Source organism: Sinohyriopsis cumingii, chromosome 16 (assembly GCF_028554795.1).
Source record: "Sinohyriopsis cumingii isolate HCF-2022 chromosome 16, ASM2855479v2, whole genome shotgun sequence".
In the NCBI taxonomy this organism is placed as follows: domain Eukaryota; kingdom Metazoa; phylum Mollusca; class Bivalvia; order Unionida; family Unionidae; genus Sinohyriopsis; species Sinohyriopsis cumingii.
Window position 1 is genome coordinate 94370199 of NC_142976.1, and position 12744 is coordinate 94382942.

The 12744-nt window shown below is 35.8% G+C and overlaps 1 protein-coding gene across 1 annotated transcript in view; it reads left to right on the top strand.

Moving 5' to 3' along the window:
- The first annotated feature begins 430 nt into the window (after nucleotides 1–430).
- Nucleotides 431–12744, top strand: part of LOC149781016 (corticotropin-releasing hormone receptor 2-like) — a 394305-nt gene continuing 381991 nt past the window's right edge. The window contains exon 1 of the mRNA XM_089938139.1: nucleotides 431–510. The gene's annotated coding sequence lies outside the window, so the exon portion shown is untranslated. The remainder of the gene's footprint in view (nucleotides 511–12744) is intronic.

The following is a 12744-nucleotide window of genomic DNA, read 5'->3' on the forward strand; positions in this document are numbered from 1 at the left end:
AATACCTTGATCTTTCGTTGCATTATGGGACTCGATATCCTGGTCTCTGATGTACGTAGTGGGGGGTATCGTCTGATAGGCTATAATTTTTCCAGTATCTTTTCTCTACACATACCAACTTCCTACTTCAGATTAAACTGAAGCTGTGTTGGCACTTGTAATTGTTACATTGTATGCCATTCTTTTTAACGAATACAAATCTGTCGTTCCTCGTGTTCAGAACGTTGTACAGGCTCTCGCCAGATGTTGAGTTTGCAATAAGTATTTTTTCCTACCACGACAGGTGTTAACCGTATTTTCTGCTTGAAGCAATCATAGTTGACAAGGACATAAGCACAACACCATTGTTTGAAAATCAATTCCTATCACTTAAACCACTGAATTAATTTCCTTTTCATACGACAAGCTGTTACCAATAGAATTCTTGATGAATAGCTGGTCCTAAATCAGACACGGAGAACTGACTTGTAAGGCTTGAGAGTGAGCTTGTTTGTGAAGCTTTCCTAAGAGGTAAGTTTTCTTTAATTTTCATGTAGATATATGACGCATCATTTTATTAATCGGTATATAATTGCTAAAAGTCAAAATAAAATACAACATATATTATATATAAACCTAGATGTTGCATTTTTGCAAAGCAGTTGGTTTCCAATGTACAAAAATAGTGGATTTGACAAGATCGTTCACTCAATAAAAACAACATGGGTTCAGCGGTATAATAAGATGCAAAAAGGTATATCTATATTTTATTTGACAACACTTATTGCATACGGTCGTTTTCTTTCATGCTGGTCATTATGATGAGACACTAAGCTTTTATAATTGCAGATATAATTACACAAATGTAATCGGTCAGGTTAGAAAGTTATATATATATAATAGTTTCGATGAAAAGGCATCGAACCCGCGATGTGAGTAACGGAATCCTTTGCCCAATCTGATTAAAATAAGATATCCACTGTCATACGTGAAGATCTGACAGCGACCGCTTATGGGCCATGTTCTGATGACCTATGTTACTACCATAACGCTAATTTTATCAGCCAATCAGATGAAGTCTAATATCTTTGCATTTGTGCGTGACTTTCGATTTGATTCAATTTCAAATTTCTGAAAGCTGCATTTCCACTGGGTAACTCAAAGGTCACCAGAACATGACCATGAAGCGGTCGCTGTCAGATCTTCACCGAGGATTTTAATCAGCTTGTTCATTGCCTAACTCTCCTACACCAACGCTCTAATATACTAATACTAAGCGATTCGACTCCCCCCCTCCGACAGAACAAGGTCTAAGGAAAGGGCTCGAGGTGCACGGGAACCAACTCATTTGGCAGGAGGATATCAGCCCACGGCTAAAAACATAAACCGACTGAATTTCTATTTGGAAATGTACGGTATGGACATGTTGTTATAGTTACAAATTCACACCTATAAGCCAAAGATGTCTAATCTGTTGGAGTCAGAATTAACACCCTTTATGGTACAAGAAAATGAATATTAATAAACAAAAGAAATAACTGTTTCCAGAATAAAACATTTAGACATTCCATACAAATTTAGCTCATCAGCGAAACCATACGTTGACATTCTCCTGAAGTACCAATGTCTCAAGTTCATCGCATCTAAAAACGTTTTTGAAGTTGACATTACATCAATTCAGGTACGTTAAAGTATAACTAATTTAAACCGGATTAAGAATCTTTTCTCAAACCTTTTCCCCATTTTCTGCTTGAGTAAATAACTTTTTAAATACGGTACTACTTTTAAACAAGAAACAAAGTAAGCCCTGACGAAGCAATATATCCCACTCTGCTTCCTTTTATTTTAGGAAAAAATGTTTAACAACAAAATGATCACATACATTGAATAAGAAGCGGGAAAGGCGAACTTTAGTTGGGTCATCATTCGTAGCGAACTCGAGTACGGTCATCTGTCTTGGCAAACTTTATTAGGGTCATCTGTCGTGGCGAACTTTATTAGGGTCATCTTTCGAGGCGAAATTGAGTAGGGTCATTTGTCGTGGCGAACTGGAGTATGGTCATCTGTCGTGGAGAACTCGAGTAGGGTCATCTGTCGTGGCAAACTTTAGTAGAGTCATCTGTTGTGGCGAACTTTATTAGGGTCATCTTTCGTGGCGAAGTTGAGTAGGGTCATCTGTCGTAGAGAACTTGAGTAGGGTCATCTGTCGTGGAGAACTTGAGTAGGTTCGTCTGTCGTGGCCTTCATTACAACATATCGGTAGCTTGCGAAAACTTTATCTCCTTTTAAATAAATCCTTTAGATCTTTAGAGAGTTTTAGTTCATGTGACATACACTTTTCCTTATTTCATCTCCATGAGGCTTCTTTCTATTTGTCCTTGAGATTACTGGTACAGAAATGTGAGTGACGAGCGAGCATTAAGTACAAGAAAGGTACTAAAAACTCATCATGTTACCTGACCATGTGTTAGAAGTATCAATGAAAAATAGTACTCTTTTATTATCTTACTCTATTTTATTTTACAAATATCAGTGTGTGTGTGTGTGTGTGTGTGTGTGTGTGTGTGTGTGTGTACTCATATGGAACGTCGGGACTATCCAGTGTATCAGCCATATATTAATAAACACCATTTATAAAACATGTTTTCTGCAATGGGAACATTGAAAGGTCGGAAAACGGACGACTTATCAAGCTTTTTATTTGCCTGTAATGACAGAGATAACCAGAAGTTACAACAATGATTTTGCATATGAAATCTATACAATATTACTGATAAACCAATTTGTCTTAATAATGCCATTTGCCTTGTTAATGGTCACTATTCATGACAATTCATTTGTCATGTTAATGTCCAATATTATTGATAATCACCTTTGTCTTAATAATGCCATTTGTCCTGTCAATGGCCATGGAATATTTAAAGAAAAACAATATAAAAAATATCAAACAAGCAAACTAAAAGGACAAACAAACATGAAAACCGTATGTCAGATCTCTTATTTCAATCAAATTCACAAGGATACGACTCTCATACGCTTTAAAAACATTCGCTGATGGTCATTTACTTGTGAAAAAATGGAATAACTGAATCGTATGAAATCACATCATCTCCCTCTTCATTCTCTTTAGTACGATTGCCAATCTTAAAGACTGTTATGGCAGTTTGAGAGGACAGTTTGTCACAAATACACGCCAGCCTCCATCAGTCATTTTAACACTAAATATGTTTTTATGACCATCGAAGAGTCAAATTGAATGATATAAGTTGACAATAAAAGGGGAGAACATTTTGCAGCCAATTCGATTTTGATGATTTATTGAATTTTTCGGAAGAAAATTAAAATAACACGATGCCTTTTACGCGCAATGCGTGCTACAAAATTGTATCTACGCAAACGGTATTTAGTATTTAATGATGATTAAACGATAAACTCACTTTATGTGTTATAACTGATAGGGTTTTAAAGACTGAATCAGTATCAAGCAATATATGGACTTTATTATTACATTTGAAAACAACTGTACGACATTTACGCACTTACAACACGGAGAACATCATATCCCACCACACCTTTCCTTCTTGGAGCCAATTTCAATCAAACATCTCGCATACTCAGAACGCTCTCTTTTAACCGTACATTCGGAACATATACTTGGGCCTTTTTTCATGTGATCGAAGAAAAGACAACAAAACAAACACACACAAACAAACAACAACAAACATTAAAAAAAAAAGATTTACATTAGCTACCATGGCATACGTTGGCATCACGTGACTCATCATCAGTGTTTACTAAGGCTGCTTCTTTTGGCTCAAATTCTTACGAGTTTGTCTGTCCAAGTCTGGGTTAATAAAAAAAATATGTTATTTTCACTAACCTGCGTGAATAATCACATAAACGTGCAACGGTGTCAATTATGTACTGGAAGTGGGTGGTGTTAAGTGTGTTGCTAGTACCTGAATCAGAAGAAGAAAAAATTTAAGGCATGCCTTGATTGCGTTTTTTTCCCACGAGTTTTTAACTGTTGTCATTATAAGAAAGCCGTGTCCCGCAGAAACATTTAAATTATATCTATGTTTTAGGAAAATAAATTTTGTGCTTTATGTGAATTTTGTATGTCTGATATCAAGTGAAAATGTATTCCTTGGTAATTATATTTCATTAACTCGTCTAAATAATACTATAAGGGGTTGGGGTGGGTGGGTTGGGGTTGGCGGTCTAATCTGGTCGTTCTAGGTGGTTTATGATAAACCTGCCAAAGTAGGGCAGAACGTACCTTTATGTAACAACTAACAACATATTTATATTAGGGTCCGTGGGAGAACAGTTATTACATTGATACTGTCTGTGTGTGTGATTGGGATTTTTAACGTAGCTTTAACAATTTTTCATTCATATCGCAACGATGTCTGCAATGTGGCAGTTTATAGTGATATCCAGCACTGGGGCATCATGCCGCTAACATGTAGCATCATGTCCCACCCAGTCACATTATCCACAAACACCAGGCCGACCAGTCCTAACACCAGCTTCCTAATGCTGAGTGCCAAGCAGGGAAGCTGTTAGTAAAATTTTTTAAAAAGTCTTTGGTATGACTCGACCGAGGTTCGAACTCGCGACCTCCCGCATTCGTGCGAACGCTCTAAACACCTCTACCATCAGAGCTGTCTCCTTGATTCCCAAAGGTTTGATATATGCATGTAGATTTTTCTATGTAATACTATGGCACTTACGATGACTGAATAAATAATGTCAACTTCTGAAATAATTTTGGTAGGAAATAATAATAATTAAAAAGAACCCACAAACCCACATGTACGAATATAAGTCAGGGAAGTGGATACTGTATTATTATATCAATATAACAAAGTCTGGTTGAGTTTTCTATACGTAAGCTGATATACCGCAATCTTTTTTTATCGACGGTTCTACTGATTACTCCTAAGAAACTGCAGAGATTAAGACCTACCGGCTGAATATGCCACGGCAGATCTAGGTCTATGCAGTTTGCAGTTGGATCCAATTATACGTGAGTATATACGGTATTTAATTTAAAATCACGTTTTGCATTGATTATTTACCGTATCTCCCCAACAGTATGCTCAATGATGACGACTCATTATGGCTCGGTATCCCCCTCCATTCGTTGAGTGATTTGACACAAAATGGCAAGCATGCTATATAACTTTAATTATGTTGAATATTGCAGAATGTATTTCATATTCCTCTTTTATTTTTTTGTTTAATAAGGGTACACACATGAACACGGCTTTTACTAACATTTTACATAATAACACAAAAAAATGATGTAATACTTTATTCTTCAAGTCAAGTACATGCAAACTGCGAGAGACTAAAATTAACTTTATGTTGGTCAGATTTGTTTGAATAAAAAATAAAGACAAAATTAATTTTAATATTCGCGAATAAAACCCAATCACTTTATTGTAAATATAGCTAAATTGGATTTCCATTGACAAGCACATTTATGTGTTCTTTATCTAAAAGTACAGGGAGCCCTGATTGGTCGAGTGATTTCGGGGCCGATATCGGCTATTCATTAAAACCTGCAACAAAATTATTTGATACACTTACCGGTGTTTCTCGCGGCTTTTGAACTTTCGTCCGATGAAAGATTCTTTTGGCGATATGTGCATACTGTTTCCGGATCAAATTGTATGTTTGACAGCTTATAAATCCATGTAGAATAACATAACCCTCTGTCCAGCGGCCATTATGAATTTCGCGCTCGATCTGTCTGTTACCAGGTACCGGTAAGTGTCTAAACTGTATGCAGGTATGTTCCGGGAAGATTAGCATGCAGCGAAATTGCACATTTTAATAAACAGGTGAAATCAGACCCAAATATCGTCCATCAATATCAACACAGAGGGGGGATGGGGGCTGATTTATCAGACTATCACCGTTCCAGATCACTGCCATCTCACCTCTATCTGCGTGGGTTCGAATTTTGGTCTTAAAATTTGTGGGTACGCGCGAACGCTTGCCAGTTGCTTGTCGTGGGTCGGTTGTTCTTCCCGGGTTCTTTCTTCACCATTTATACTGGCCGCCATGTATAGCCCATCTTGTGCTGGAAATGGTGTTAAATCCCATAATAACAACAATTTACCATTCAATTACATAAAAGTTGCGCCAGAAAACCGGGTTTGAATCAAGATGTAATTATATCGCTTATTGATGGAAAGTAGGTGGAATCGGGTTACAATTAATACTTCCACTTTAGTACCCACGAATTTAGTTCTAGTCTATTTTTAGAACATTTTTTCCTCTCTCATTTTGGTGGTGATAGAAAAGTTTTATTTATGCATTTTTGGTAGGGATTTAAAGGTAACTGTTTATTCTGATAATGTGAGCTGAGGGTATTGTTGTCTGTGTGTACTTCGGCGACAGGGCACAGTGAGTAATAAGGCCTTGGTGATGATCCGGAAGTGAAATCTGTGTTCTGTTTACATGCTGCTATGTTAACAGTCCAGCATCTAAAAAAGGAGCAGGTCAACCTTTGACAAGAACTTCACCGTGAAGTCATCTTTGAAGTATTTTAGATTAACATATGATTTGCATTGATTGTCACACAGTGGAAGGTCAGTATTGAGAAACAAATATAGAGAACATATAGTAAAATTAATTGTGTTCTATGTCCAGGTGGAACTTAATGAGAATAGAAGAAAAACAAAGGCACAGTCTAAGTTGTACTTGTTTGTTTTCGTAAGTGTTGTAGCTGTTGTTATTCTCAAAGGGAAAGTTTTGTTGTTGTTGTTGTTGTTGTAGGGTTTAATGCCATTTTCCAGCACATGATAGGCTATGCATGGCGGCCAGTATAACTGGTGGAGGAAGAACCTTGGAAAACCCAGGGAAGAACCACCGACCCACGAGAAGCTACTGGAAGGCTTTCCCACGTACCCACGCTAGCCGAGCCTTGGACTCGAACCCACGCAGGCAGAGGTGAGATGGCAGTGATCCGGAACGGTGAGCGCTTTAGACCACTCGGCCACTCGGGGCCCCTCTTAGAGGGAAAGAAGATTTCTTTGCTTTCTGTAAATCATACATGTCATATATGTGTATGTTTGGATAATTCATATGCATTTTGTGTGAATTTCCATATTTAGTCAAGAATTTATCATTCTGGTTCTTCACACTCAGTCTAACGTTGTCAGAGTTATCTCTCTTCATTGCATTTTGAGGTTCCAGTGTTTTCGAAGTCTCAATACGTCGAACAAGTACTACACTCTTGGAAAGTGCATGAAGCATCAAATCAATTCCAGTGGTGTTCCGAATTAAATCCAATCTTGAATGTGCTGATTTGCTGATGTGTTAACAGTATTGGCGTGCAGTGGTTGACTGAGGGAAAATGGCGGCCGGGTCAATTAAGATGACCCCCCCAAAAATGACTAATTCCACAAGACAGATATTAAAGTATGAATGAATAATTATAATGTAAACAATCGTTATATCAAAACCTCAAAGACATAAAGAGGACCAGGATGAGGGTCAACAGTTCATTTCCAGCACATTCTAAGTAGTTAAGAAAAGCCAGTTCTTTTATTTGCATTTTAGTAAAGAATATGAAAAATAGTAGGTAGACTATGAATTTTTAGGGAGAAAACCAATGTTCTGAACTCAGATCCAAGTAAACATGTTTAAAGAATGACATTAGTTAGGTATTTCGAAACTTCTACCCTCAATTATAACAAAAAGCAGCCATGTAAATGTTGTTTGAAAGAATGACCCTTATAATTACAATCACGAACAAAAGTTAAACACACACAATATGGAGAGCAAAATTTAGTGGTCAAAACTGTTATAAAACGAGAATACAACTAAAACTTGATGGTATTCAAGTTGAACATTTACTTAACGATGGAAAATTCACAGAATCAATCACAATGGTTTTTAACGAAATAATAGACCAGTGTTACATTCCTTGCGATTGGAAAGTAGGTTTAATTGTACCCATATTTAAAGATGGAGGACAATCTAAAACTGACCCTGACAATTATAGAGCTATTTCCGCGTTACCTATATTATACAAAATATTTTAAAAGTGTTTATTCGATAGATTGACTAGATGGTGTAATAGCGCTATCTGTAACTTCCCTAATAGCGAACAACGGGGGTTTCGATTGAGATGTATAGCAGCATCCTTCAATCTACACGAAACAATTTTTCCCACTTTAGAAGTTGGCTCAAGAGGGTTTGATGCTTTCTTAGAAATTCAATTGGACACTGTGAATCACATCGAGACCTTTCCTTAAGCTTTCTTAGATTTTCAACTGGACACTATGCATCACGCTCAGACCTTTCCTTGTGCTCAGAAAACTGTGCATCCAAGGGAAGAATTTACATGTAATAAAGGAATCTTATTCAAATATACAAAGTAGGAATGAATCAAAATCAGAGCCTTTTCCCATAAAACGGGGCATCCGACAGGGAGGTATTTTATCGACATTCTTATGCCTTGTTTACGTTAATAACCTTCTACAAGAGTCATATTTGCTCTATTTGTTTGGTCCATTCCGTCTGGAAATCCAGCACTAGCCGATGATAGATTGCAAACACAGCAGGCCATTTGCAAAAGATGCTTGATATACGTAACAGATACTCTCTGAAATGGAACTTCACCCAGTGCCGGATTATCCTAATAACAAACGTAGCATGTGCTACGGGCCCCGCACTTTCAAGAGCCCCGTGCTAAATGCTATCAATTACCTACATGTAAATAATACTATTACTGAAATGACAGACATATTTGTCGTATCATCTGGCTGTATAGCAAATGAAAAGTACAATTACTTTGCTACTCAAGTTAAAAATGTATGAGTTTTAGTATTTATGTGTGTGTTTTTTAGTCTAGGGCCCCTTTATAACATATGCTACGCACTAGCTTAATAATAATAATAATAATAATAATAATAATAATAATAATAATCACATAATAATAATAATAATAATAATAATAATAATAATAATAATAACAACATAATAATAATAATAATAGTAATAATAATAATAATATTAATAATAATAATAACATAATAATAATAATAATAATAATAATAATAATAATAATAACAACAACATAATAATAATAATAACAATAATAATAATGATAATAATAAGAATAATAATAATAATAACAACGATAATAATAATAATAATGATGATAATAATAATAATAACAATAATAATAATAATAATAACATAATAATAATAATACTGAGGACTTTGTATAGCGCCTAATCTTTAGAAGCTCTAAGCGCTTTACAAAATTAGACAACACCTGTAAGATAAAAAAAAAAAAACATATAATGATATGATTACAAAAACAAACACCATGAAATTAGAAAACAATAAACATGCTGAGAATATTCAAGGTAGGAAACATTGTTAGGTATTTAAATTTGTTCTTGCAGTTGAAATAAGTGAGCTTTGAGAGCCCTCTTGAATGTGATCACCGTGTCTTTGTGTCAAAGTTCAGTGGGTAATTTGATCCGGCACTGACTTCACTTTCAACATTAATAAAGGTTGTGTATTTGTTTTTATCCAGAATAGACAAACAGCATGAGAGAAGATAGGCAACCATACTATACTTATTGTAAATGAAGCAAAAATGCTGGAATTCCTGTTAGTTCCAAGAGGAAGTATTTCACTAATGTATACAGGGCTTATACTAAAAGCAGAAAATCATTTTATTCTCTTGTAAGGATTGGCACAAATGAATTTAGAGTCAATCCGTTTACCTCCTTAAGTTTTTATAAACCAATTTTGATACCATCAGTCCTTTATTGTTGTGAAGTTTGATATAAAAGCAGGCACATAACTTAAGAAAAGTCGATGTATTTCGTCATAATTGCACCAAATTTCTACAAAGATTTCCTCAAACCACACGATCATGAATGAGCGAAAGTTTACTACGGATGAAAATAATTGTATCGGAAATTGATAAAAGAAAACTTTTTTTCCTCATGTGATACGTTATTCTCATTTTGCGTTTGATATGATGCAGTAATTAGCCTAGTATTTACTAGTATTTTTCTTCTTCTAAAGACATAACTAACGTATAATATTTTCTTTACAAGTCCTTGTCGTATGCTCACCAATTAATACTGAAATCCGAAACTTCTGGGTTTGTCTTCAGTCCAAGTTCAATTCAGTCAGTGTCACAGATGATCACCAATATTCAGCGGAGTCTTATTGCTTTTCATTTTAGATCCGCTTTTTTAAAAAAAATTGTGCAGTCTTCCAGAAAATGTAACATCTAAAAGAATATTTGTATTTAGAGTATGCCCATATCATTCTAGAAAGCATGTTACAGTACATATTGTGCCGTTCTCAAATTTTGCATCACGAAAGATTTCATCAGCTGAATGACAAAGGTTGCCTCTCTTTTGTCAAGCGGTTGTAAAAGGGGGTTTGGTATGGAATGACGTCATTAGTTTGTTTTATTTACAACAGGATTGGACAAACGATGATGCAGATTTGTTACAGAGAACGCTACTGGTTTCCTTTTGCATGTCACGCGAGGCTACATCATATTTGTTCAGTTGTAACATTGAGGGAAAAAAGTAGTTCCAGCTAGAAACGGCACCAAAGCAAAAGTGTCTAAGTGTCTATTTACTCAAAGTGTGTATACTACTCCGAAAACTTGCGCAAGAATTAAACGATAGTCACTTTTCAAGTGACAAGTGGCTGGTGGTGTTGGTGTGATTTTTTTTGTTGTTATTTTTTTAAAACGCATATCACTACGATGTCTCCAGTGCGGCTGCTCATAGTGATGTCTTGCAGTGGGGCATCATGCCACAGACATGTAGCATCATGTCTCATTCAGTCGAATTATCCTGACAGCAGGCCGACCAATCCTAATACTAACCTCTTAATGTTCTTTGGTATGACTCAACCGGGGTTCGAACCCGCAACTTGACAAGTGACTCTACATTTGTGCATGTGTGCTTTTTTTTTTAACTGGGGTGAGGTGTGGTGGGAAACCAGGGACCCCCTCGGCCCCCGACTCGGCTACGACTGCCGGTAGCGCGACAACTCGTTAATTTCAAAGGATCTACGACCAGGCAATATGGGAAGCAAACCAGTCAATTGTATTAAGGCTGCTTAAATAGTCATTTAGTTAATTAGCTAATTGCAATTACAGTAATCACTTTAAATGTGATCATACCAACGCTAGCATGCCAAATTTAAAGGTAGGAAGTAGGTTTATTTCATATATTAAGTCCTACACTCTACGCAATAAATAGAATAGGATATTACGTGAAATTATTGTAAAAGAAATGAAAGTTCCCTGGACATAAAACTAATGACTAATAATGTCCTTCATCACCGCAACTTGACAAGTGACTCTACATTTGTGCATGTGTGCCTTCATCACCAATCAGTGTGATTTTCTGTATCAATTTATGGATCTACCAACTCATGAGCGAGTTAAAAAAAAAAAGGTTTGGATTTTTAAGGCATAGTCTAATAACAAGTAATTTTTAGTATTTCAAACTTTTCACACACCGTTTAGCAGGAAATATACCACAGTATACCCCAGAGTCGCGGACAGGATTTATGGGCCCTTGGAAAAATTCTCCAAAACGGTGGTATGAACAACAAAATTGTGACGACGGTGGACCCCCTGACCGTTTTTTCTTAGTTGCCCTACTATGTCCGCGGCTCTGTATACACCAAAGTAATCAGTTATACTTCCTGCATTCAGCGTAAATTAATTTCTTAAATAAATTGTTTGTGCATAAACAGAAAATATTTTATTACATGATTACATTATTGCATTATTACATTATTACATGATTACATTATTGTTCTTCAACCATCTCTTTCTGCACAAACAATACTTGGTACTTAATGTGTGAAGCATCTGTTTGCTTCTTTGCAAAGGTCACCTGCTAATGAATAAATTCAATGCAAAATTTAAAAACAGTTACACGCTATTAACGTTGCTCTTACTCGTTAGCTAGAATTTACTTTTTTCAAGATGATGGCAGGGACTTGAAGTTTAGAATAAAAGTAAAGCTAGATTTTTTTTTTAAAAAGAGCATTGTGAAATGATTGATACATGAGAGTTATGGCTTGCTTTTTTCTCCCAATCCTACGCTACAAGCATGTGGAATAAATAGAGGATATTTGCTTGAAACGAGTGAATAACAGATATATTTCATCGAGTGGAGCCACGAGTGAAAATACTAGAGTTTTTCACCCATGAGATGAAATGTATCCGTTATTCACTCGTTTCAAGCAAATATTCTTTTTATTTTATGCTCACGTAAGTTGGTTACCTAAAGTTTGTAACTCAGTGAATTAACAGACTTCTTACGGTAATGTCAGCTGTTTACCGTACATGTTCTGCTGTGCTATGTGTACCTCCGCACAAAATTAGTTCCACATCAGATTGATAAAAAAATAACTGATATTTCCAGAATAACAAACTACAAGTTTCAAGGATAACAGACAGGGATTATTAATAATGACACTGACATGTACATAAGGAAAAAGTAGTTCACTGATAGAAAATCAGAGGGAGGTAAGTATGTTCTTACCCAAAAAAGTAGTTCCTGTAGTGAAAAAATATTGTTATTTTTTCACTACAGTGAAATGTCAATATTATTTTAATTAGAAAATCAAGTAATTCACTGCTTAGCATAAAATAAATCGGGATTTTGACAGAGGCTTCATGTCTCAGCCAATTGCAATAATCGTTCAGTGTTTGATGAAATCAGAACCGGTCAGACTAAC